The 27204-nt window shown below is 45.0% G+C and overlaps 1 protein-coding gene across 1 annotated transcript in view; it reads left to right on the plus strand.

Moving 5' to 3' along the window:
• The first annotated feature begins 19264 nt into the window (after positions 1-19264).
• Positions 19265-27204, plus strand: part of NEDD9 (neural precursor cell expressed, developmentally down-regulated 9) — a 181892-nt gene continuing 173952 nt past the window's right edge. The window contains exon 1 of the mRNA XM_042937903.1: positions 19265-19470. The gene's annotated coding sequence lies outside the window, so the exon portion shown is untranslated. The remainder of the gene's footprint in view (positions 19471-27204) is intronic.

The following is a 27204-nucleotide window of genomic DNA, read 5'->3' on the forward strand; positions in this document are numbered from 1 at the left end:
TCCTAAAACCTCACATCGCTCGGAGAACTCACTTCTGGTATCTGGTGAGCCAGAGCTCACCCTCTCCAGGTAAGCAGAAAGGCCTTGAGAATAAGTCCTCACACCCAGATTTTTCAGTCGCCAGCCCGAGGCATCTCCAAACCACAGTTAAGAGACAAGCAGAGGGGCGCCTGGGGGGCTCAGTCGGTGAAGCATCTGACTCTTGCTTTCGGCTCAGGTCATGATCTCACCGTTTCATGAGCTCAAGCCCTGCTTCGGGCTCTGTGCTGACAGCACAGAGCCTGCCTGAGATTCTATCTCTCCCAGCCTCTCTGCCCCTCTTGTACTCCGACCGTCTCTCCCTTTCTCTCTGCCCCTCCTGTACTCTCTCAAATAAATAAATAAGCTTAAAAAAGAATACTTAATAAAAAGAGACAACAGATTCTTTTTCTCTGAGATGAGAGCTGAAAATCCTCAGGAAAAAAAAAAAAAAACAACTCTTTATACTTAAAGAAAGTTTCCAAATGTATTTCTATCTAGAAGGCACAGCTAGTATTTGTATGAATGAGTGAACGATATTGGGTAATCTTTTCAGGAAAGAGTTGGTAGCCATAGTGAGGTGTGAACAGTATAGGTAGGCTGTGGAAACCTAAAATGAAGAGGGGAAGCCATTAGGGAGAAAAAGGGGGCGAAGAGTAAGGAGGCCGAAGACCTCAAACCTAAACTTAGAAGGAAATTACACCCAGAGCAGGTGTAATTTTGCGCCTTTCCTCTCTAAGTAAAAGGCAGTAGCACATAATGGCTACACACGCAGCCATGTTTGAATGACCAAACATGGGTTTGGATTGTGCACTGCTGATTCCGGACAAATCCCTTAGCATCTCCAGGGTTCAGTCACTTTATCTGAAAAGGAGGCGGCAAGGGAGACCCATCTCTTGAGAGTATTCAAGGGGGGGATTCCTGTAAAATGCTTGGCATGTGTTAGGTGCTTGATAGATATTAGTTATTACTAATCGTCACACAAATGACTCAGCAGCAGGTGTGGTCACCATTGGGGCGGATCTCCAATACTGGAGATGCAAGGAGAGCCAGAGGAAAATGAAGAGCCCCCGAGATAACGTTCACGAGAAGCATCCACACAGCCCTGGGCACACAGTTGGCACTCAGTGATGGCTTTCCTTCCTTTCCTGTTTCTGTCATCTCCCTGTTTCTCTGAAATTGAATGTCAGTGAGCCATCCCTGTTTTACCTTGTAGCTCCGCTGTGCACACAAAATCTTTTCTGGTCTCATGGGCACAACAGAGCCCAGCAGCTAGGAGGGAAAGCAGTTAAAATGCAGATCAGAGTTTCCCCCCCTTTTTTTTAAATGCATATTTTAAATCAACCAACCAGAGGCACAGATCACGTTAGAATCTAATCAAGCACAGATAATGCAAAGTTATAAAACCATATCCTACTTCTTCTTCATTCAGCATTTTAGGAGCCCTCTGCTCAGGAAGGGGGTGGGCTCTCAGCCGTCGGGGTGGGGGGAAAGGAAGTCAAGTTCAGTGCTCCGATTCTGCCTCCTTCCCCTTTCCCCTTCCTTGTTCTATTCCCTCAAGCCTTTTACCCTGCAACTCTGGGCCCAGAACCACCGTCCATCCTTTCCCAGCCCCAATTTTCTCTCAAGAAGGATCTGAAACTCATTTACATTAAAATACAAATGTGGATTGCAGCTTAAACACTACCCCAAGATTTGCCTTTACTTTAAAATCCCCGGCAACATTTCACACCAACCCCAGAAGGGAGCAGAGAGGCTCCCTTAGCAGGCTCCCTAACCTGGCTGGTGGGCATTTTCCAGAAGGATTCATCCTGGAATTCCTGAAATGTCACTCCTTGGGCTGTCAATTAATGAGCAGAGCTGAAAGAAAGCTCCAAAGGCTTAGGGAGAGCTGTTTCCTTTCCTTTGAGTGGAACGATGCAGCCCCACATGGTGATTCCAACTGCCGTTGAATTTAAAATCACCCGAAGCATTTGTGTATTGACAACCGGATGCCCTTGGATCTCTCTTTCAGGAGGTCTGGGTTGAAACCCTGGAAACTGATTTTGGCAGCCAGCATTGTGGGGTTGTGGAGAGGATTAAATGAGGGTATTCAAAATTTTCAAAAGTGGGGGATCCTGGGTAGCTTAGTTGGTTAAGCATCCGACTCTTGATTTTGGCTCAGGTCATGGTCCCAGAGTCCTGGGATGAAGCCTCTCATGGGGCTCCTCACTGAGCACGGAGTCTGCTTAAAATTCTCTGTCTGTCGATTCCTTGAAAAAAATAAAATCTTAAAACAAAATTCCCTAGCTAAGCTGAAGTCCGCAGTGGTAATTGTAGTGCGATTGGCCAGTGTTCCTGAATCATGGGTTCATCGCCGCGGTTTTCAGAAACACAACAGGAGCTTTCCTCAGTTCGCACTTTGTGAGTAAATACTGAATAAAGTAATTTTTAATTCAAAAAAAATTCTCTCTCTGTCTCCCTCTGTCCTCTCCCCCGCTCGTGCACTTTCTCTCTCTCTCTAATAAATGAAATGAAATGAAATGATGAAATGAAATAATAAAAAAAAATGAGGATATTATTAGTGAGAAAGTTGTAGCCTCTGAGCCTGGCTTATGAGAGTTGGGTATTATTTGAATTTCTCATCTCACTTCTTGTAGCCTCTTTTGGAAGCGTGAGTCTGACTTCCCCTGTTCACACTCTCCTTATGTCAATTGCAGACATCTCGGAAGAGCTGCTCTTTCCTCTCTGAGCTACTTTACATGTTGCTAAGCGAGTCCTCTTTCTAAAGCACAGTTCTGAGCATGCCCCGGGGATCCACGCTGCCCCTGACCCATGGGCATACTCAACAACCCCATTTTTTTTTTTTTTTGTAAGTAAGGTCTACCAGAAAGGAGAAACGTTATAGGTTGCCAGCTATTAGGAGTGGCTGGGATGAATTTGTGGAGGAATGAATTGGGAAGATTTGCTGATTTTTTGAAAGTGTGTACAGAAGGGGCACAAAGTTATTAATTTATTCTCTTTTATACAGTTTTGTAAGAAAAATTGTGGGTTTGGTATAGATGTAAGTCATTGATGTTTTAGAGAGGAGATGTGCCTCTTTCAGAGAGAACATGTGCCTCCTATAGCCTCTTAGGAAATGCTTAAAACTTTTTGGAGGACGTACTTAAAATTACATGAGACAGTTCAGTATGTGAAGACAAAGGAACTACTGTGAGGACAGAGTACAACTTGGAGACAGGCTTTGACATGAGGCATAAAAGGACAGCAAGACATGCTGAGTGAAATAAGGCAGTCCCAAAAGACAAATAGTGCTTGATTCCACTTAGATACCTAGAGGGGCAAGTTCATGGAAACAGAAGGTAGGGGCTAGGGAGAGAGGGATATGGGGAGTCCTTCAGTGGGTATAGAGTTTCAGTTTTGCTAGATAGAAAAGTTTCGGTAATTGGTTGCACGACAGTGTTGCACGGTAATTGGTTGCATTGGTTGCACGGTAGCAAGAGTTATCTTGTAGTCCCACATTTAAAATGAAATGCGAACTCTTCGGGACATCTTTTATAGCCCCTACATGCCCCTGTTCATCTTTCTGACCCCATCTCCTATGATTTCCCCCTGCTTACTAGGCTCTAGTCACACTGATCTGGTAGATTCTCCTGCCTCACTGTTCATTCACCCCTGACTCAAGGCCACCATCGTGCTGTTCGTTCTGCCCAGAATGCTCTTCCCCCAGATGGCCTGCGGAACGGGTTCCACTGCATGGTTAGTTCTGTGCTTAGCAACTACTTCCCACTAGAGCAGTCCCCTGAGGCTCCATCACATTAACCCTTATTATTATTATTATTTACAACACTTCTACAATCTAAAATTACCTTATTTATTTGTTTTCTTACTACTACCTGTCTAACCTCTCCGGGATGTAAGCTCCCTGAAGACAAGACCCTGGTTGCCCAGTTCGCTGTTCATTCCTTATGTCTGTTGCCTGGATGGATTTGACACATGGTTGACTTAGCATCTTGCACCCCCGATACTCAAATGACAAATGCTCAAGCATTGTCACCCTGATGTTCAAATCCTTCCACGGTCTACATCCTTCTTAGGACGAAGAACACTCTCCTTGGTTCGCAAGTGAACAATCTCCATGGTTTTGCCTTAATCTCTTTGCTAACCTATGTTCATACAGCTCCCTTATTATTATAGCATTTAACACATTAGATTGAAATGATCTGCACGGGTTTCTGTCTCTTAACCTTTAAATTGTTTTTAACGTTTCTTTATTTTTGAGAGAGAGACAGAGACAGACAGAGTGCGAGTGGGGGAGGGGCAGAGAGAGAGGGAGACGCAATCTGAAGCAGGCTCCAGGCTCTGAGCTGTCAGCACAGAGCCCAACATTGGGCCTGAACCCACAACCATGAGATCATGACCTGAGCCAAAGTTGGACGCTTACCTGACTGAGCCACCCGGGCACCCCTCTGTCTCCTCACCTTTAAACCTCAAAGCGAGGTTTGTGGACTGGTATCATTGGTATCATCTGGGAGGTTTTTTTAGAACTACAGAATCTGAAGCCCAGCATTAGACCAACTAAATCACTATCTGCATTTTAATAAGATCCTCAGGTGAATCAGGTGCACACTGGGCTATCCACATACCTCATAATTGCCAGAGGAATAATATCAATCCAGGTAGTCAGTAAACTGATGTGCATCAGCTAAACTACTCACCACTCCCACTGGGATCTCTCACAGATATCTTGACTGATGTCCAAAGTCTAAAAACTCAACAAATAATATTCCCCCAAAAGCCACGATTCTCCTCCAGTGTTTTCAGTCTTGGGAAATAAAAAAATATATATTGTCTTACACCAGTTTATGAGCTAGTCAAAGGTTTTATTATTCTGTTTTGGAAGTGGGGGGCGTAAGAGCACCGGGTGGAGGTGGGCAGAGAGAGAATAGGTTTAATTTTCCCGGGAGAAGACAGGGGATACATGCCAAGAGGTGGGTGGATATAGGAGTTTGGAACTCAGGAGGGATATCAGGAGCCAACACACAATAGCCGAAAATGTTGATTCATAAGGGTTTACCGACCAGTGATCCTACCACATGCCCCAAGTCATTCATTTTTCAAGATGACTATCCCACACCCTACCCTTTCTCTTTAAACATCCAACACCTCCCCTCTAGACTTCAGTCTTAGTTGATGACCTTATTTCCTATTTCACAGAGCAAATAGAAGCAGTCAGAGGGGTCCCGCATCCACTCACACCCCATACCAGTAGTCTTCCAGTCTTCATGAGAAGCTGTTCTGTATGACTTTGTCAAATTAACATTAGTTACTGTGGAACACAGGGTGCAGGATGGTGAGCCAAGGTTCGATAAAAGACCACGGGAGACAATGAAGTGGAGAGATTTATGACTCATTGGTCTTGGGGGAAGCACATGGCAGGGAGGTCAAGGCGGAGAGAGTGACAGAACCTGGGGTCTGGGATGGAGTGCTTTGGGGTTGTCAAGCAGAGGAGAGATTGGCCAGTTCAGACCAAACTGAATAGGGTTTTGTAAGTTCCGGGGGGTCTTATCTAAGGAGCTCACAAGAGGAAGGCCCTGGGAGGTGGGGGAGACTCGATCACAAGGGCTACTGGGGAAGTCATAGCAGGAACTTGCATTCACTTGTGACTCTGCGGGCTGCTATCTAGGGTATGTGCTTGCATGAGGGGCTAGTGTCAGTTCAAGGCCCATACTGGCTGCCTGGCCAATCAAAATGAATGCCAAGGGGCACCTGGCTGGCTTAGTCAGTAAGGCACGTGACTCTTGATCTCAGGGTCATGAGTTCAAGCTCTGCATACAACTTACTTAACAACAACAACAACAACAACAACAACAACAATGATTTTTGAGGCGGTAATACTGTGGAGCAGCTGAGCTAACCCCCTGATGGAAGCCAGCTTCTTTTCCTGTACCCTAGTTCCCATCCCTTTATCCTTCTCAAAGACCTCGTTCCAACAGTTCACTCCCTTCTTTCCTGTCTCATAAAATTTTCCCTATTAGAGTTTTGATGATCATTCAAGTGTATCAAAGCTCCTATCTTAAAAACAAAAGGGAGCCTCCCTTGACTCTGGTTCCTCCTTCCAATCTCACCCCATTCTTTTGCTTTACAGCAGAGCCCCTTGAAGGAATCGTCTATATAACTGCCTCCAACTTCTCTTCCTGTTCTCTTTTGCACTCACAACCCAACCAAAACTGCTTTGTCAAGGTCACTGATGACTTCCACATCACCAAATCCATCGGGTAGTTCTCAGTCCCCATTACACTTCTGCTAACAGCAGCTGACACCCTTGTCCCCTCCCCCTGGACACTCTGCACTCACCTTCCAGGACACCACACACTGGTGGTGGTCCTCGCTTCTTGGGCCACCCCTTCTCAGTCTCCTTTGTTGGTTTCCCTCCTCCCCCGACCTCCTCTCTCCATACTTCACGTTGGTGTGTCCAATGCTCAGGCCTCAGTTTTCTTCCTTTTTCCATGGTGATCTCATCCAGCACCAGTGCTTAAATATCATCTACATGCTGATGACCCCCCAGGTTCTGTCACCAGCCCAGAGCTCTCCCTGGACCTCCACATTTGTATATCTGACCTTTGTCAACAGTTGCACTACGAGCTTCCAGTCTAACTCTTCATCTCCATCCCCCAGTCTTCCTCATTTCTGAAAATAATAACTCCTTCTTCTTGCCAGACCCAAAATCTTTGGGTCTAACCTTGATTTCTTTCCTTCTCTCCCCACATCCAACAGGAAATCCTATTAGCCTCACCTCAGAGTGGAACCAAAATTCATCCATTTCTCGCCACTGCATTGCTGTCATCTATGGCCAACCCCGCATCATCTCTAGTCTTGAGATGCCTCCTAACAGTTGCCTCTTAACAGAACTCCCTGCCTTTACTCTGGCTTCCTAGGTCTCTTCTCAACACAGCAGTCAGAGTGAGCCTCTAAGAGCGTAAGTTGGATTAATAACGCTTCTATCTTATAAACCAGCCTTGACTCCCAAAGACCTAAGACCGACCATAAGGACCTCCCTGACTTTCCCCTGCCGCCCCCTGGTTCTTTCCCTTTCCCTGGGACCACTTCATTCTGACTATATGAGGATTTCTTGAAAATTCCAAGCACAATCCCACCCCAGGGCATTTGTGCTCTTTGTTTCTTCTGCCAAGGTTCATGGTTGGGTCACCCACTCCTATGAGGTCTCTGTGTAAATGTGTTATCAAAGAGGCATTCTTAGTTACCCTAAAGGACGTTGTCCTGACTTCAGATCTACCCTGTTCTACTTACCCAGCATGACGTTCTCCCAGCACTCACTCCATCTAACATAGGAGATGTTTATTTATTCATTGTCTCTTTACTAGAATGTAAATTCATAAAGGCAGGGATTGATTTGTTTTATTTGTTGCTTTATCTCCAGCCAAAAGAACAGTGCCCAGCATATAGTATGCATTCAATCTATACTTGTTGAACAAATGATTGAATAACAGATTAAAGAAATATGTACTGAACATCTAATATGTGCCATGAATATACAAGTAGAAATGGAAAATATAGGAAAGGATGAAGTCTTGCCTCTGACAGATGAGATCGCAACAGAGGAGGAGAACACCGTTCTGGGGCAGGCAGCAAAGAGGACCCTATAAGGCAGCAGGGGAAGGAACAGCTAGAGAGATAAGAGGTAAAACCAAGGGAAAGTTGTCACAGAATGCAGGAAAAACAAGAGTTCACAAAGGGAACTGTCAAGAGGAACAATGGGGCAGAAAGAGAGGAAAATGGAAAGGGCCCGTTGCATGTAGCAAGAACCTCAGTGATTCCTAGCAGGTGTGAAAGCCTCTGTACACACTCAGATCACAGTGCTTATGGATCAGAATACAAGCCAACAATCACCCAGCAATTTAGACTGCAGGCAGCCTAGGAGCTTTGAGGAAGGGATTCCTATGGGCCAGCCATGGTGCTAGATACTCTGCGTATCCTAATATATTTGATGCTCACAGCAACCCAGTGAGATACAGATGATTTCCCGTTTTACATATGCAGAAATTGAGGCTCCGAGAGCTTCAACTAACCTGAGATCTTGCCACTACTACGTAGCGATGCAGATACTGAAACGTGGTTCTTTTAGACTCCATGCGAAAAATGCGTACATGGAGAGTGTTTTGCCTGTCCTTCTGGGTCATCTGAAGTCCCACACGGAGGCAGACCTGTTGGTTTCCGATAACTAATCCCTTCCTCCTGCTGACAGAGATTGCATTTGGGGCAGCGGGCTGCTGTGTGCTTCAGGAAAGACTGAGTCCCTTCCTAACCAGGTTTTGCTGGTCTAGGGTAATTATGACCATTTCTTTTGCCTTGCTGTTGATTGGCTTAGACACGATTCTGCCTCTTAAGACTTGAATGTATTTCTGCTGGGGAACGGGGGAGAGGGAAGATCGGCCTTCTAGGAAAAGGATCATCCTCAAAAAGAGGCAGAGACTCAAAGTGGGAGTGTCTTTATTTTGGCTTTATTTATTTTTTTATTTGCATTTGGACGTGGTTGAGAATACAACTGCTTAGAGCTACTGCAGACACTTGTAATCACAAGGGGACCAAAAACCTGGGAACAAAGCTGACACGAGGCTTTTATTGATCTACTGAATTAACCAGCCTCTACTTCCAGACTTCTTGTTTGGTGAGGCAACGAATAACTTGTTGCCCAAACCTTTATAGATTCTATGTTTGTGTTATTTGTAGCCAAAGTGTTCAATATACACAATACGCTACCTACGTTTTTACCCACTAGTTTCTTCCCAGCTCCAACACAGTGGTAGCAGCTCAGAAACGATGTTTTGATTGACTGCCTAAAGAATGTTCTGTATTTCAGAGTAAAAAAAAAAAAAATGAATGAATTCAATGTATTATTATAGCGTGCGGAAAGTTAAGACAGCAACATGCCATCGGCATTCTCTCTAAAAGCACGAGAAGAGGAGAAAAATACCATACCACAAAGAAAAAACCCTGGTTGCCATGTTATACGGTAACACCTCAATACTCCGACACCAGGGAAAAAGCATTTATGCTAAGACCCTGTCTGTCAGATGGCCTTTTCCTCCCATGTAATTAATTGAAATTTGAAATCAACTCTTGTCCCTGGTCACCGTGGTCCAGACCCAAAACAGCCCAGATTGTATTCTCAGTCAGGAGGTGGCTGCGTTTGAGATTTGTGTTGGCATCGCTGAGCTGTGACCACAGCACACATTTTTGTGGGGAATATCAGATGAAACTTCTAGAGCAACATTCTTCCGTTAGGAAGGGGGTGGGTGGTGGCGGCAGGGTTCGGCATGCCCAAGAGAGCTTTTCTCCTCCTGAAACTTGTTCAGACTCATTCTTTCCAGGTTATTGAGACCACTTTTCCCCTTTCAGAGCAAATGTAGCCGGAGAAACAAATGGGTACAAAATTCAGAAACAGCAGAGTCCCCTTTCCAAAGCCGTATTTCATAAGACCCCGTGTGATTTGTGGGAGCAACTTGAGGTCCCAGTAACTGATAAAAATGATATAATTTTAGAACTTTCAGAAGCCCGTGTGGCCTCTTTGTTCAAGATCAGCAATTAGAGCCCTCAAGTACTGAAAGTAGTTACCTAAACCTTTTCAAAATGTTCATCTTCGATAATAGTTCTGGACACCACTCTCCTCCTCTCGTTTTTCCCTGGCTTACACTCTTTCATTCAGCTAGATTATTCTAGTTGTAGTTCCAAGATATGGTTCAATTGCAGCGTATGATGGAGGGATGTAGGGGTTCACTGGGAAGACATTTTAGCATTTGGAGAAGAATCTCTTTGCACTACTTGCTTGTGGCTCTATTCTGAGGCAGGTAACCTACGTGATTCCTTGCATGCAGATTGTGGTAATTGACCTTCTGATTCTGGCTGATGGAACAAGGAAGTGTTTGTTATTTTTGAAGACAGCCACCCCTCAACTGGCTGGCAGCCAATGAGATAACCCAGTGGGAACCCCCTATCGGACAGAGGTATCCTGTGCCCTGTAGTGACCAACAGGCTCTTTCGGATCCTTTCCTTTAAGGAACTTGAAGGTGACACACAGACAGAAAACTACAAGTGACAGAAGGGTACAGAAACCAAGAGACCCATGGAAAGGAGGCAGTGGGCAGAAGCCATGATGAGTCAGCAGAAACTAGGAAGCAAAGCAGTAAAGGAAGTCCATTGGAGGGAGCTAGAAAGGATCCAAGAAATGTGAAGAGTGGCAGCAGAAACAGGCAGTGGCTTTGTTGATGTCAACATGGTGTCATGTTGATTTGAGAGAAATCAACAAGATCATGGCACCTATAGACTGAGAATGAAGTGCCAGCCCCTGAGAAGCTTGGTCCTACATTCATTCAAATTCTTTGTAGTTCTTCCCTCCACCTTTCATCACTAATATCCATTAGCTGAGACTCTAACTGCATCAGAGTCTTGCACTCTGAAAGAGTTTAATAGATCCGATAATTACCAGCTTTGTGACCCCTGGTAACTCACTTAACTTCCATGCACTTTGCTTGTTTTAGTTCTATACACTGTAGGTAGAATAATGGCTCCAAACACATCCATGTCTTAATTCTAGGAGCCTGTAAATATGTTACTTTACACGGCAAAAGGGATTTTGCAGATGTTATTGTCAGTGACCTTGAGATGAGCTTCTACATTATCCATAAGAGTCCAATCTAATCACACGGACCCTGCAAATCAGAGAAGAAACATCCCAGCTGCGGTCAAGGGAGATGGGATTAGAAAAGAGTGGTCATGGAGATTCAATATTGCTGGCTTTGAAGGTGGAGGGAGAGGACATGAGCCAAGGAATGTGGGAGGCCTCCAGAAGCTGTAAAAAGTTAGGAAACAGATTCTCACATAAAGCCTCCCGAAGAATGCAACCCTATAAGCACACTGTCTTTAGCCCAATAAGACTGGTGTTGGGCTTCTAACCTAGAGAACGATGAGATAATGAATGTGTTTTCACTTAAGCCGTTAAGTCTGTGGTAATTTGTGACAGCAACAATAGGAAATTAATGTACTATAATATCACACTACACATACACAAGAAAACATTTAAAACAGTATACACTACAATGTAACATTGGTTATGTCACCTTTTTTAATTACTTATTTTTTCAGCCTTCAGCAATGAGTGTATGTTACTTGTGTAATAAAGAGATAATGGAAATATTAAAGAAGAAGTAATATAAACAAATTAGCTTCTAAGGCTCGGCCCAAGTGTGATATCGTATGAACGACCCAGGAGATGGCTTAATTGTCAACCTATATCTTGCTTTTTTTCTTGGGTGCTATCCCCAGGTCTCAATTCCTCCACAAAGGACCACCAATTTCCAGTCACTCTGGATGTTTTTCATTTCACTTCCATGTTTCGGGTACGCTTGTTTGTATTTCACTACCTAACGGTATCGGTGTGTTTCTACACTTTGGTTCTATGTACCTTCGGAGATATTTAACTATTTGGTAAATAACAAATCCAACAAAGATTTATGGAGGGTACTTTGTGTAGGCATGGGGTCATTTAGATGATGCATATGAGTCCTCATGAGGCCTGATAGGGTGCTTTGGGACAGATCTCAAGATCACGTTGCCAGAGCTCAAAATCTACTGATGAAATCTAAAACATTTTAGAGACCTTGTGGCCCAAAGAAGACTTGCCTACCTTCACAAGTCAGTCTCGCCTAAAGTCTAAAGCCCTTAGGGTTCATTCATCGTCCACCCAATGTCAACAGCAGAGGGCTACTAATTGACACTAGAGTTATCGACACTGGTGAGAAGCATAGCAAATAAGACAGTGAGACTCCTTAGAAGGTACTTGTAAACCACTAAAGCTTAAGAACGTGGCTGTGTGAGTTAAAAATGTAGAACATGCTTGTAATACCAGTTCTCACTTGAGCAAGAATTTGCTAGTTCTTATCACAGCCAACCATCTTCAGGGCTTTGAATGACCCTAAACTTCATTTGGCATTTGGACAGGACAATAGGTACTTTGCATGACCTGATTAGAGAATAATGCAGGGCTGTTTCCCACTAGGTCACTTTGATCCAAGGCTGAGCCAAATTCCCCGGACCTCTCTCCAGCCAAAACATAACCCCAGATAAATGAAGGATGTAGACCAGATTTTTAGAAGTAGGGATCTCAGTACTTTCCCTCGTGTCTTTATTCATCAAATATTTGTTGGGTACTGTAATTTTATTCTCAGATGTTTATATGCATAAGAATTACCTGGGAGAGGTCACTCCCCAGCAAACTGGTTCAGCAATCCAAGGGTGGGGCCTGGGGAATCTGTATTTAACCAGCTTCATGGGTGATTCTGATGCAAGACCTCTATAGGCCAGTTTGTAAAATGTTTAGTCCCCAAAATGAATAAGCAACAGCTTCCTCCCGTCAGGAGCCTTGAAGTCCGGGGAAGGCAGACGCACCATTGTGATGTTGTGTAATCAGAGTAATAGAAGCCTGGTGACAGAGAGAGGAAAGATATCTGTCCAGGGAATACAGTCTTAAAGGAGGCTGCCACAAGAAGAGGGAAGGGCATTGTAGGCAGGGGTATGGCTTTTATAAGGTCATGGTCATGAGAGTGTATGAACCATTAGGGACCAAGGAGCAGTTCAGGGTGATGGGAAAGTAACTGGCACTTAGGGGCAGACCAGCAGAAGATAATCTAGGAGGATACCATCGATCTCAATTCACCACTAAGTCCTTTCAACTTTATTTCACAGGCAATTGGGAGCTGGGGGAAGTTTTGAAATCTGCCTTTAAGAATATCTAGCATTGGGCAGATGTTTACTCTTGAGGACGCAACCTGTGCCCAACAGCGTGCTAAGTATTAGGGGCTAGAAAAGGAAGGGTTGTCACAGTTAGGAACTGTCGTGACAGTCCAAGGAATGAAAGTCTAAGGTGGTGCCAGTGAGGGTGTACAGAAATAATTGGTCAACAAGATGTGAGATAAAACAAAACAAACACGCGAACAAAACCCCCAAGAATTTGGTGACAAGTTAAATTGAAGAAGCAAGGAAAAGAAAGTTTACAGTGTTTGGGGGCAGAGAGACGGCTATAGACTGAACGTTTGTGGCCCCCACTTTCCAAATTCATATGTTGGAGCCTAATCCCCAGCGTGATGGTATTAAGAGATGAGGCCTTTAATCATGAGGGGAGATGACTAGGAGGTAATTCTAATGATGAGAGGAGGTAATTAGGTCATGAAGACGGAGCCCTCATAATAAGATTAGTGCCTTGTAAGAAGAGACACAAAAGAGATTGTCTCTCCTGCAGGTGAGGGTATAGCAAGAAGATGGGCCTCTACAAACCAGGAAGAGGGTTCTAGCCGGAACCAGACCACGCGGACACCCTGACCCTCAGACTCCCAGCCTCCAGAACTGCGAGAAATAATTGTTTCTTGTTTAAGCTTCCCAGCCCCTGTGGCATGTTGTGAAAGCAGTCAACACTGAGACAGAAACTAAGGGTTTGATAACGATGCTACTGGAGAGTGCAGGGGACAAAGACTTGCCCCACACCAGATGCGACCTGATGAGCCCACCCAGAGACAGCAGAAGAGTGAAAACATATGCAGTCCAATGGTGAGACGTGGGGGATGGTAAGTGGAGAAGGTGCAGTGAGCCATGAAGGGGGCGACCCAGGGCCGAGTAGGGTCCCCCAAAGAACGAACGAAGTGCTCTGAGTGGGAAGACATGATCAGTTGTTTAAAATGCCCACAGAGGGAAAGACTCTGTATTGCCTATTGGCTTCATCACCTAGGATGCCCTGGGTGACATTGACAGGGACAGTCTCCATGGGGGCCTGGGGTGGGATCCGGGTGTTAGTATGGTAGGCATGCAGTGAGGAAGGAGGAAATGGAAGGTGTGGCTGTGGGGGCCCAGGATGTCGACTCGTCTATCAGAAAAGTCGAGCCTGCGAGGAAGAAGAGAAGAGACAAAGCAAGAGGGTAGACAGAGCTGAAGGACTGAAGTTTAGGGCTTCCACGACTCAAGGTTTTTGCTTTATAGACCAGGAAGTCGTACCGAAAGTAGAAGAGGAATAAGTTGGAGCTTTTATTATATTTTTAAAATTTTATTGTATTAGAGTAAAATACTTGTATAAAACCCGGAGGGACCATAAAGCAGTGCAGGGGTTTTAAATACTGGGAATCAGGAAATATATGTATATACATATACATATACATATTTCTCAATCTTTAAAATAGTCATCTCGCCATATGTGGTTGTGAATGGAGGCTGTTCTGAGGTTGAACAGAAAGAAAATGTTCAAGGAAGAGGACAAAGAGTCAGGGTAGAGAGACAGGTGGCTACAAATGATCACAAACAGCACATGACGGTCCCTAGCTGGGGCTGGGGTCACAGTCAGGGGCAGCAGGACAAACCTAGGGAGAAGCACGATTTTGATTTGATTGTCTGGCTAAGTGGTCAAGCGGGCGAAGAGGAAAATCCAGAAGTTCACTTTATCAAATCACCGCTGGACCTTTGGCATTTGACCTGGGAATCTCAACTCAGAGACGAACCAGCTAGACCGAAATCCGCGTTTTTGTATATTTAGAAAACAAATGAACAGACGCCAGACAAACGGAGGAGTCTAACCTCTTCAACCCTCAAAGGCAGCAACGTTGCTTTATTTTGTATATTCTCCCGAATGAGATGTTGTTTTCAAATTGCTATTTGCATGTGAAACCAGAATAACAGTTTATACAGTTCCCTCAGAAACTGAGGGTAATAGGATCGTTTCAGTCTCGTGTTCTCTTTGTATGCACAAGCACGCTCAAGGGGAGACAGCCCATGTGCCCAATTGCAAACTGACAGTGGTTACATACATTGATGTAAACGCTTAGAAAACGTCTTGGAAAAATACCAGACAGATAGCAGGGGTTCACTGTGGGCAAAGCAGGGGAGGGGATTGAAATTAAGGCTGATGGTCAAAGGCACTTTAGTTTTACCTGCACTGTTAGTTTTTTTTTTTTTTTTACAATATAAAAAATTATTACTTGTAGATTTAAAACAATTAAATAAATTTTTTTAATGTTTATATATTTTTGCGAGAGAGGGAGAGACAGAGCATGAGTGAGGAGGGGCAGAGAGAGGAGACACAGAATCCGAAGCAGGCTCTAGGCTCTGAGCTATCAGCACAGAGCGGGATGCGGGGCTCGAGCACATGAGCCATGAGATCACGACCTGAGCCAAAGTGGGACGCTCAACCAACTGAGCCACCCAGGTGCCCCTTTAAAACATTAACGTTAAAAAAATTATGGACAAATTAACACTAACAAGATTTTCCCAATTATTATAGGAAGGGATCCAAAAACGGTTACCGTGCAGCAGAGGGATAGGTGAACAGGATACAAGTTATGGAGAAGTGAGTGCGTGGTGTTTGACAGATGACTAAATGCTCCCCAAGGTGCTCCCCAAGATCGCAATCTTGAAAATCTGCCATCAGTGCTCTCTTAAAACTAATTTGGCCTTTCTTCCTTTGGCCCTTCCAGGTGCCTGCATTTCTTCAAACAGCTGTTCTGTGACCTAGAAGAATGGTTTCATCTTTGCAAATGCCACTTACTTCCTAAGGATAAACGTCAAAAAATGGTAGCGATTGCTCAAGTGGCAATGCTAGAAGCTACAGCTGAAAGGGTTGGAGAATGCGCAGAGAATGAGGAGCAGGAGGATGGAAGAACCGAGTTCTGCAGAGACTATGGAGTCTCTAGAAGCTCACATCAGCGCTTACCCGGGGCGCGGCACAAGGTGAGGGCTGGGCGCACAGTTGATGGACGGTGGGCAATAGTATGGAAGGAAGACTTGACAGTCCGTGGGAGATGCACGAGAAGACTCCTGAGCGACTGAGGGGCCTAGCTGAGCTGATTGGGGGAGAATTTGCAAGGAAACAAATCGGCCTCGGCTAACTGGGTAGCTGTGGAGCAGGAGAGAAAGTAGACTGAGCTCCCACTCACGGCTGGAAATGCATAAACACCCAAAAGAACAAGAACAAGGAAATCGACATTAATGCGTGCGCGTTGCTTAAAGAGCTGGTCATGAGGTTCTGGGATTCGGGACTGGGGATTTGGCTGATGAGAGAACAGGAGGAAGACAAAGATGTCCTGAAACAAGAGAAAAGGAGGGTTGCAAGTGGTAAAGGAGGGTCGTAAGGGCAAAAGAGGAAGGTGGATAAGGTTCGTTTTGCCATGCCTACTGGCCTGTAATGTCCCTTAGGGAAGGAGCTGATTCTCGTTCATTTTTAATTTTTCATAGCACTTGCTCGATAAATGATTTTGATGGCTGAGTGAACCCATTAATGGGAATAGTTATCTCACCAGGTCACCTTGAGGGCAGGTCCCGTGTCTTGGGGACTGACGTACCAACATGCCCAGGAAAGCTCATAGGAGCTTGTAGGAACACAGCACCTACTGAACGGACAAACGAACTGGATCTTTCTGAGTTCTAATTTCTTCATCTAAAAATGAAAACCACAAGACTGACTGCCATTCTTGAGCAGGGATGAAGCACACATTATAATACTAGACAACTTTGCTCTTGAAATTTGCCAAACCAACTCTGGGGCATGTTCATTGAAATTCCTCTGTGGGTAGCTGATTCCCTATGGCTCATACTGTATTCAGTCATGGAGGGAAATGAGTCACGCATAGGGAATCATAAACACACACACACACACACACACACACACACACACAAAGTCGGCCATGGATTTTTAAACTTTTTATCTTCTCAAATTCTCACTCTGCCCCCCCCCCCCGCCCCCCGCCTGCCCCTCAGACTTCACTCCATACAACAGTCACTCCTTGGACCAAATACCCATGACAAATTCAAAACAGTTGCCTGGGGTTTGGCTACTGCTTAGCAGGTAGTTATAAACCATGCAGTGGTGCGAACTGAGCCGGCATGAAGAAGTTAATTAGAGCAGTCAAGAAGATTGTTTAAATAAAGACAAAAATGTAAACACGATCTTCATTGGATAGAGTGATTAGAAATTACAGGTGTTTGTTTTTATCAGAGCCATCTGGGGCCTGTCAAAATCTTGACACATGGCATAATCTGCCACTAATCAAAAAAGAAGAAAACAAACCCAAAAAAAGAGAAGAAGGAAAACATCTAAGACCGTAAGTAGGAAAACAGACATAGAAAACCTTCATCTTTCCAAGTGGAAAAAAAATATTTCAGTTGTTTTTTTAAAACAAGTGTGATCTGTGTTTGGAAAAAGTCTGAACTCCTTAGTTCGTCTTGACAGACATGCTCTCTCTCCATTTTAAAGCCTCAGCCGTGGGACGTGCAGTGGGAAAGAAAGCCATGGGGATGTAGACAAAGGAACAGAGTTAAGGATAATCAAGTTGCCCATCTCAAGTGCTTGATGTAAATGAAGGCCAAGCTTAGCCTTCTTATATGTCTAAGGTGTCACTGACTTATGGAGACAGCTCGATAGCATTCATCTTCAAGGTATTATGGATAACTGGAAATTATTTTTTCCGAAATTGACACACTTAAATTTATGCCGCTTAAATATCTAGTGGAGAAAATAGCACATGATATGGGATAACGGGAAATGCATGGAGGGACATTTTGAAAAAATATGTACTGTCTAGACTTCCGCTCTGCTCGATTTGTTATGGATATGCTGCACTAGAAAATAAAAATTGGGGAATAGGATAATTCTATCTCAGATCTGGAACTGTTCCTGATATATAGCATGTATGCAAGAGTGGTGTTTTAAGGAAAAGAAGAGAGAAAGAAAAAATAGATGATACTTTTACCATGAATGTTGCTAATTACACCTATGGATGCAATATTTATATAAGGATTACCATGGATGTTTTTGTCATCGATTTATTTATAAGTCCTAATTATACAAGGCATTGAGCAGAGTGTTTTGTTTCTTTACTTAAATATGGCATCTGCTGGGGTGCCTGGGTGGTTCCGTCGATTGAGCGTCTGACTTTGGCTCAGGTCACGATCTCGCGGTTTGTGAGTTCGAGCCCCGCATCTGGCTCTCTGTGCCGACAGCTCGGAGCCTGAAGCCTCCTTCGGATTCTGTGTCTCCCTGTGTCTCTGCCCCTCCCCCCTCATGCTCTGTCTCTCTGTGTCTCTCAATAATAAATAAACGTTAAAAAAATTAAATATGGCATCTGCTTATGGGTGAATTATTTCCTTCATATGACTCAGGCCGGCCCAACACTTAAAAATAGATGACACAGATCTGAATTTCAGAAAAGTATTGCAGGATATTAAGACACCCAAAACGGCAACGAAACAGAAGTCACAAGAGCGCAGTGGATACTATGAGCGGAGATCAAAGATGAGGGGGAAGGTCAAGGGCAGTGCTTTTCTTTGTGTTGACCCTGGAGCAGGAACTCTACCTGATCACGGGGGAGTATCGATCCTTCAAACCATCTCCCTCTCTCCTCAACCCTCTCTGTCCCCCAGTCCCTTCCTAGGCACCAGAGAGGGACGGGAAGTGGGAAGAGAAGGAAAAACCAAAGGACTGAGCTTATAATAATATAACTCACCACCAGTGATGATAGCAAACCCTCATATCCTGCCTACCTACTGACTTGTGCCAGCCACTCTTTGAGGGCTTTACATATAGTAACTAATTTAACTCTCGCAACAATCCTATGACTGTCCCCTTTTACAGATGAGGAAGTTGAGGCCCAGAAAGACCAAAGGCGCTTAAAGGGTAACCACCAGGTAGTTAGCCTCAGACCAGACCACTTGTTGGCTACCCAGAGGCACAGCCAGAAGACAAAGGTTTGGGACTAAGGAACTTCCAAAGTCCTTTCCACATGCTCAGTCTAGGCCTCCATTCCACGCTGGGATGCTCCAGCTGGGTGCCTAGCGCCTAGCAGGGTGCCTATCAGTGCACAGACTCAAAAAATACTGGTCGAATGAAAAGTTGCTTCGGGTCAACTTATAGGGGAATTCTTTAGAGTCTATTAAGTCCATAAAACCACAAAACCCCGATTTGGTTGGCCTTAACATAGCTGAATGTTTGCCTCCGGGCAGCCTAGAAAGGAGTTTATGCCACTCTGCAGAATGCCATTGCAATGATAATTTAAAGATCACCTCTCTTTCTCAAAAGAGCAAGCAGTACCGATGAGAGCTAGATTTCTCACCTGCCCCTAAACTACATATCGCCCCCAGTGTATGAAAAAAAAAAAAAAGACACAGAGAGGAAATGAACTGAGACAACATCACTTGCAGCAACCGGAAGGAAAAACACGCACAAACCCTGTTCACAGTCTATGTGTGTGGTTGCTCAGTAGGGAAATGCTTGCAGCTGCCTTTAGAAGCAAATCTGGTGGCCGGGGCAAGATACAAGCATCGGGATGAGGCAGCACTGAGCTCCCAGCTCCCACCTGCCTGACTGGGGAGAGGGAGAGAATACCAGTGAGACCGGACGATCCAGCAGCAGTGGCTCTGCCCTGGGTAAGTTCTCAGACACTTGTTGTGGCCTGACGGGGGGTGGGACTCACTCAGACTCTGACTTCCTGAGCTGGTATCAGATATCTGTTAGTGTTCCCCTCTGTTGACACCCCTGAACTGGAGCTGAGAGGGCCTCAACACGTCCCAAAGGTGGAAAGAGGGACTCCAGGATTCTTTCCAGTCGACCCGCAGGCACTGGCTTTAAAGCAACCTGAAACCTACATGATTCTATTTTTGAAATCATCGTGGGGAGGTGCTTCCGGGTGTGTAAGCTGGATGGCTCCTCCCCCTTGCTGCCCTCCGCAGAGAGCATACCTGTGATAACCTTGAGCTTTGGCTTCTCCTAACTTATTTCAATACTTCAAAGTGTGAGCTGTCACTTGCACATTATGATGGACTAAAATCATTCATAATGTCATTTTCGGTCCCTCTGGGACTCAGCCTGGAGGGGTAGGAAATGGTGATTGGGGATTGGACTCAGGGTTGATTGGCTCTGCAGAGAACTGGTCATCAGCATCATCTCTAAGGGCGTGGGGACAAATCACACTATGTTCTACCTGTTTGCACTGGGCCACCTCAACTTCTCCATCCTTTCTTTATTCTGTATTTACTAATTCCCTTGAGTCATTCATTCATTCGGTAGCGTTTCTTCCACAAAGGAATTGAGGCAGCCTTTTCATCTTGGTGAAATCATTTCAAAACGAAAAACACGGACAACTTTCAAGGGAATGCCATTCGAAAAGCGTTGCATGTTGTTCAAAGCTGTGTGGACGTCGGCGGGCTGGTTTTCTGCCCTTTGTGCCCGTGATGAGAGCTGAGGGTGTGTGCTCTGGTCTTCTTAACCCCTGTTTGAGGAGCTTCCCCCCTCCCCCCCCCAAGAAAGTTGGTTCCCACCAGAAGTGGGTGTGAAGAGCCCATGACAGGACCCTGGGAACAAGTCAAGTGATTTTCCTCCTTGTTTCTACTTCCTTCCAGTTTGGGGATAAATTCCTTCCAATCTGCAAGGACATCCCTGTTTTAAGAATGGGGCAAAGTGGAGCAGTGGAAAGGGCAGGATGACAAATCAGCTTTGAGTTGGAGCTCCACCATTTCTCATTAATTAGTTCATTCATGGGGCAGCTGCTTTTAAGTCAAAACTTACATAAGATGAAGGAAAACGGACATTGCCCTGCTTCCAAAAAGTTTACGGCGCGGGGGAGAAGCAGACGTTAATTACTAATTACACAAATGCGATAAGGATCACAACGTATTGTGGGGGAAGCTGATCTCGTCTGGGAGGCAGGGAGGTTTCTAGAAAGAAAATGAGACTAGAATTGAAAAGAAGGCGTAGGAGTTCACAAGGCTATGCTTCAGGCAGAGAGAACAGCAGAGACCGTTTCCTGAGGTAGGAGACCACAGAATTATCTGGCAAAATCAAGGCCAGTGTAGCGGGAGGCGAGTGGATAGTGGGTCAAATTAGCCCAAAGTGCAGCATGAAAGACGTTGCTTATTCTAAAAGCCACGGAGAAGGTAGAGGGGTTCTCCATGGCTTTTAGAATAGGTGTGGAGGACGGATGGAAAGGGACCACATCTAGAGACAGGGAGACCAATCAGAAGGTGGAGAAAGTCAGCCAGGCAAGTGTATCTACGTGAATACAGACAAGAGTGGTCGCAGTGGAGACAGAATTACACAAATTTAAAAGTCAGCTAGAAAGGAAAATCGACGGCACTTGGTGGTGGACAGAAAAGGAGAGCGAGGGGGGAAGGGTCAGAGATGACCCCCAGTTTCCCGGTTTGCACATTCAAACGGATCTTGATGCTGTTATAGCCAGTCACTGAGACTGGGGAAGCTGGTGGGGACCAGGCTTGGGTTAGTTCAGTTCTAGAATTGATCCAAATGCAGATGTCAGTCAGGCATTCGACACTGGCCAATATCTAGAGCTCAGGGGAGAGGTCTGGGGATCCTTGGCATAGATTTGGTAATTGCAACCATGATTGTGGGTGATACATGCTTGAGGGAAAGTATCAAATGGGAAAGGAGAGGGTGGCTTAGAATCGAATCTCAAGAAATTCTAACCTTTATTTTATTTTAGTGTTTGTTTTTGAGAGAGGGAGAGAGAGAAGGAACATGAGTGGGGGAGGGGCAGAGAGAGAGCTGGCAGCCCGGAGCCCAACGTGGGGCTGGAACTTAGGAAACCACCAGATCATGACCTGAGCTGAAGTCGGATGCTTAACCGACTGAGCCACCCAGGCGCCCCAAGAAATTCTAACATTTAAATAGAGGTAGGGGATGAGGTGCCTGGGTGGCTCAGTCGGTTAAGCATCCGACTTCAGCTCAGGTTACGATCTCGTGGTTCGTTAGTTCCAGCCCCACGTCGGGCTCTGGGCTGACAGCTCAGAGCCTGGAGCTTGCTTCAGATTCTGTGTCTCCCTCTCTCTCTGACCCTCCCCTGCTCGTGCTCCATCCCTCTCTCTCAATAAGTAAATGAATGTTAAAAAAGTTTTTTTAATAAATAAATAAATAAATAAATAAATAAATAAATAGAAGTTAGAGGAGAAGGAGCCCCCGCAAGAAGACTAGCACAGTTCCTTGAAAAGAGAAATGCAGGGGCGCCTGGGTGGCTCAGTCGGTTAAGCATCCGACTTCAGCTCAGGTCACGATCTCACGGTCGGTGAGTTCGAGCCCCTCGTCAGGCTCTGGGCTGATGGCTCAGAGCCTGGAGCCTGCTTCTGATTCTGTGTCTCCCTCTCTCTCTCTGCCCCTCCCCTGTTCATGCTCTGTCTCTGTCTGAAAAATAAATAAACGTTAAAAAAAAAAAATTAAAAAAAAAATAAAAGAAAAAAAAAAAAGAAAAGAGAAATGCAAAATTGCCTCGTGACCCAGCAATTCTACTCCTAGTTAAGCATCCAAGAGAACTGAAGACAGGGACTCAAATATGTTACATGTGTGCACACTTTGCTAGCAGCACTATTCACAACAGCCTGAGATGGCAAGCAGCTTAAATGTCCATCAGCAGATGAGTGGAGAGACAAATTGTGGTATGTCCATATGCAACGGAATATTATGCAGCCACCAAAGAAAAAATGAACTGCTAATACATCCCACAGCAGGGTTAAGTCTCAAAGGCACTGTGTAAAGTGAAAGACGCCAGGCACAAGAAGTACTTGATTCCATTTATATGAAATACCCAGAATGGGTAAGTCAGTAGAGACAGAGTGCAGGTTGGTGGCTACCAGTGGCTGTTACGGAGTAGGAGATTTCCTGTGGGGGTGATAAAAGTATTTTGGAGCCAGATGCAGGTGGTGTTGGCACAGCATTGTGACCATATTGAACGCCGCTGAATTGTCCTCTTGCAAATGTCTAATGTATGTCATGTGAATTTCACCTCGATGTTAAAAAAGAAGACGACCGGGAAGGCGTAACCAGGGGTGTAGAACACAGGCTGCCTGACTTTGGGCAAATGATGCCTAAAATGATAGAGCCTCTTTCTCTGTATGTAAATGAGGGGAAAGAGCCCTCTTGGAATGCTGTGGTATGGGTCAAGCATGACACGTTTTTGAAGTTTCTAGCAGAGGAAGGGTGGAGTGAAAACAGTTTCCTACCTACATCCTTTGGGACTCATCAGGACTGAACTAACTTCTAACAGCCTGAGTCTTTATCTCAGGACTTGAGAGCTTTCTCCAAGCCAAGTAGGGCCACTGTAATTGCTTAAAGGCAAATGAAAAGGCCCAGAATCCAACTCTCGAGTGGGCCGTAAACACCCCAGCTCCCTCAGGCCTGAGTGGAATAACTCTAAGACGCATGTTTTACCGATTCCCTAAAGTTTCCACGTGAACTTAAGCTCAGTTGCCACAGGGGTAGCCGGCTTGATAACTACCTTTTATGTGCCGTCCCTTCTCACGATTCTTCCCTGGCTTCCTGCTCTCCAGCAAGGTGTCCTGGGATCATTGGTTAAACTACCCGCACTTGAGGGGGCCTGGATGGCTCAGTCCGTTAAGCATCTTGGTTTGGGCTCAGGTCCTGATCTCCTGGTTTACGCGAGTTTGAGCCCGGTGTCAGGCTCTGTGCTGGCAGTAAGGAGCCTGCTTGGGATTCTCTCTCTCCTTCTCTTTCTTTTCATCCCCAACTTGCACTGTCTCTGTCTCTCTCGGGACAAATAAGTAAACTTTAAAAGCAAACAAACAAACAAAGTACATGCACTCGAATATGAGTCAGGGTCTGCTTCTGGGGAAATTCAAGCTGCTACACAGCCCTGTGCATACTCAGGTCATGTCACTCACTGTTCCCCGTTTACTTAGGCATCTGCATTTTGATATCCCTCATATCTATTCAGGGCCATATGGAGGACGTCCTCCTCAGCCCCTTATGAGATCCTGCTTAGAGAAAGGAACCAGGTACACAGGGAGAGATCCTTTATTTTTTTTAAAGAGCTTATTTTTAGGGCACCTGGGTGGCTTAGTCGGTTGAGCGTCTGACTTTTGCTCAGGTCATGATTTGCAATTCATGAGTTTGAGCCCTGCGTTGGGCTCGGTGCTGACAGCTCAGAGCCTGGAGCCTGCTTCTGATACTGTGTCTCCTTCTCTCTCTGCCCCTCCCCTGCTCTCTCTCTCTCTCTCTCTCAAAAATAAATAAACATTAAAAAGTAATGAAAATAGTTTATTTTTAAGTAATCCCTACATCCAACATGGGGCTCCGGCTCACAACCCCGAGATCAAGAGTCACATGCTCTTCCAACGGAGCCAGCCAGGTGCCCCAGGGAGAGTTCCTTTAGACGTAACATGTCCTGTGCAAAACTGTATCACACCTTACTCCAAATGCCCTCCATTTTCCTTCCGCTTATCTGTCTCCTGGCAACTCCTTTGATCAAAGTTTCCAAACTGTGGGGCACCACAGGATAATTTTACATGGTACACAATACACAGATATAGCATACAATCATGCTGTCACTAGACCTTGCCACAGAAAACTTTCCCATTTTCACTCTCCTGATCGTTTGAGATTGGCCTGATCTTAACATTCTCTAACCATTGGCCATTTACCTTTTTAACAAGGAGAAAGGGAGCCTTGGACTATGAGCCACCAGCAGTCAACGAGAGCCAGCTAAAATTCACCAGCATAGTTTTGTTTTCCTGCATCTGTTTTCCATGATTACCTTCTATTAACTGTAGCGGCACTGGCTATTCACCTGCAGGAGTGGTATAAACTTTCTTTTAGTATAAGTAAATATCTTCAAGTTAAAAAAAAAAAGTGAGTCGATTGAAAGGAAAAAAAAAAATCATGTTACTAATTGTGCTGGGAGCACAACTGACATGATAGACACCGGGAGGCAGGACTTTGAGAGAAGACTGGCAGAGCTTCATTAGAGCGGGAGCTCCTCAAGGCCACAGCTGAGTCTCATTCCACCCAGCACCTGCCATGTGTGCGTGCCACAGGGCCACGAACGACAGGGACGTCCTAGGCTGGGGTGTCCAAGCCACGCTTTGCCGCAGACTGTTTTGATCATTCAAATCAACACTGCACCCACGATAGCTCCCAAATATCCAGGCAGTGATGATAGCTTGAAATTGACACCCTTCCCGGCTCCATTACATGGTGGTTCTGCCCTAAGGAAGCATCCTGGGGGGTCAGAAGTAAGTCAAGCAATGGTGAAGGGAGGTAACAAGTGAAGGTATCAGTACATCCACAATTCTTTTTCACCTTCGGTTCCGACTGGAAGCTTTGGTTAATGGAGGTCTATAACTCCGCTAACGTTCTCTTTGATTTTTATAAGCAGCTGTTATCCCCCAAGCCCCTCCCTTCGTTTTCCAAGGAAGATGATAAATGAGGATTAATAATCTGCACAAATTTCACTTTAGGAAAAATTTTTAGGTATCGGAAAACATTTCATACTACAAAGAAGCATATGTTACGCGTGCCTACCTTCTAAATAGTAATAGAAATAAACCTTACCAACCCTTGAGGCCTGATTCATGCCCCTAGCCAATTGTATCAGTTTCTACCCATGCCCCCCACAAAGGGAACTGCTCTCTTAAATTTTGTGTTAATCATTCTCCCTTACTTTTCTTTTTAGATATGCCTCATATGTCTATAGGTACAGATATATCATATGTGGACTATAAGTTATGTCTAAATTTATTTATATAAAAATTAATTAATATGTAATTTATGTGTATTGTATATGCTGTTTATTTTTTCCTGTTCGGTAACTTTAAGCAAATATGATCATACCATATATATCCTTCCATAACTGGAACATGTGGGCTCAATATTGTTTCTGAAGGTTAATCCACGTCGATGCAAATTGGTGTTGACGAGTTATTTTGATGGCTGTATAGCATTCTATCAAGTGGACATATGACAGTCTATTTATCATTTCTCCCCATTGACAGTGCTAGGTAATTGCCACCGATGAAGGCTCAGGGTATAATTTCAGGAATGCTCCCCAGATCTCTCCCTCTCTCATGCACAAAACACTACCAGCAGAGGCGTGAGGCCTGGCTTCATGCTAGAAACAGGCTTCCACTGGAGGTAAGAGGTAAATGAATTAGAGAACCGAGAGCCAGAAGGAAAAAGACATCAAAGGAGAGGAGGGGCCTTAAAGGGGAAGGAAGAAAGAGATAAAAATGACTCCCAGAGAGAAAACATACTCCCAGGGGTGAACTGTGCTTCCTGCAGGCACATTAAGGAAGGCTTTCACTCTCAATGTCCACTTCCCCTACCACACAAACCCTCAGTGGGAGGGTCTATGTGAATATGGACTCTACAGAAGCATCCTCCCTCAGGTCCACAGATAGACTCGGTGGCTGCTAATCTCATTGCTAGATCCCCAAGAGAACCAGATTTCATGCCGTGCTCCCCTAGAGGCTTCCAGCTGATGTATTTTTAGATTCGTCTTTTCCTTAGCCTTATGGGGGGACCAATTATCTGCCACACATCAAGTGGTACCGTGTCCGTGAACCTTTTGTAACCTTTTGGCTAGTTTCCATGACGGAAATTCCCCACCCACAGCTTCACTCTAAAGAGTGGAAATATTTAGAGGAAGTGATACTATTAATGTCTCAGCATCGCCCTGGGAAGTATTTTCCCCTAAAATTACAGTAGTAAATTGGTGCCTCCCATAACACCATCACAACACAGCTTTGACAAGTACAATGTTCTCTTGGCACCTGTTTCTCTAGAGAGATGTACAGGTGCTTTGCATCACAAGAGAAATGAAACTTTGAGGAGGTAATGCTCTCTGGTCCTCCACCCAGAGTGGAGAAATTAAGGTCAAAAGCTGTCGGAGGTGGGGAGACACCTGGGTAGCTTAGTCAGTTGAGCATCCAACTCTTGATTTTTGGCTCAGGCCATGATCCCAGGATCCTATGATCGTGGGATTGAGGCCCATGTCGGGCTCTGCGCTGAACACGGTGCCTGCTTAAGATTCTCTTTCTCTCCCTCTGCCCCCGTCTCCCACTTGGGCACTCTCTATCTCTCTCTCTTAAATTAAAAAAAAAAAGAAGCAAGCTATCTGGGTTGTGTCAAGCTATCTGGGTTGTGTCACTGGTCTGGCTTTGGCGGCTGTGGGGCCTCGGTGAGTGAGAATGATTCTTGGTAAATAGCATGTGTTGACTGATTCATTGAGAGAGCAAATGAGTAAGGCATACTGAATTAGCCAGGGTTCTTTAGACAAGCAGAGCCAATAGCATGTGAGTATATGTGTAACGATACAGAGAGCTTTCTTTTAAGGAATCGGCTTATGCTTCTATGGAGCTGGC

This window comes from Panthera leo, chromosome B2 (genome assembly GCF_018350215.1).
Source record: "Panthera leo isolate Ple1 chromosome B2, P.leo_Ple1_pat1.1, whole genome shotgun sequence".
Taxonomy (NCBI): Eukaryota; Metazoa; Chordata; class Mammalia; order Carnivora; family Felidae; genus Panthera; species Panthera leo.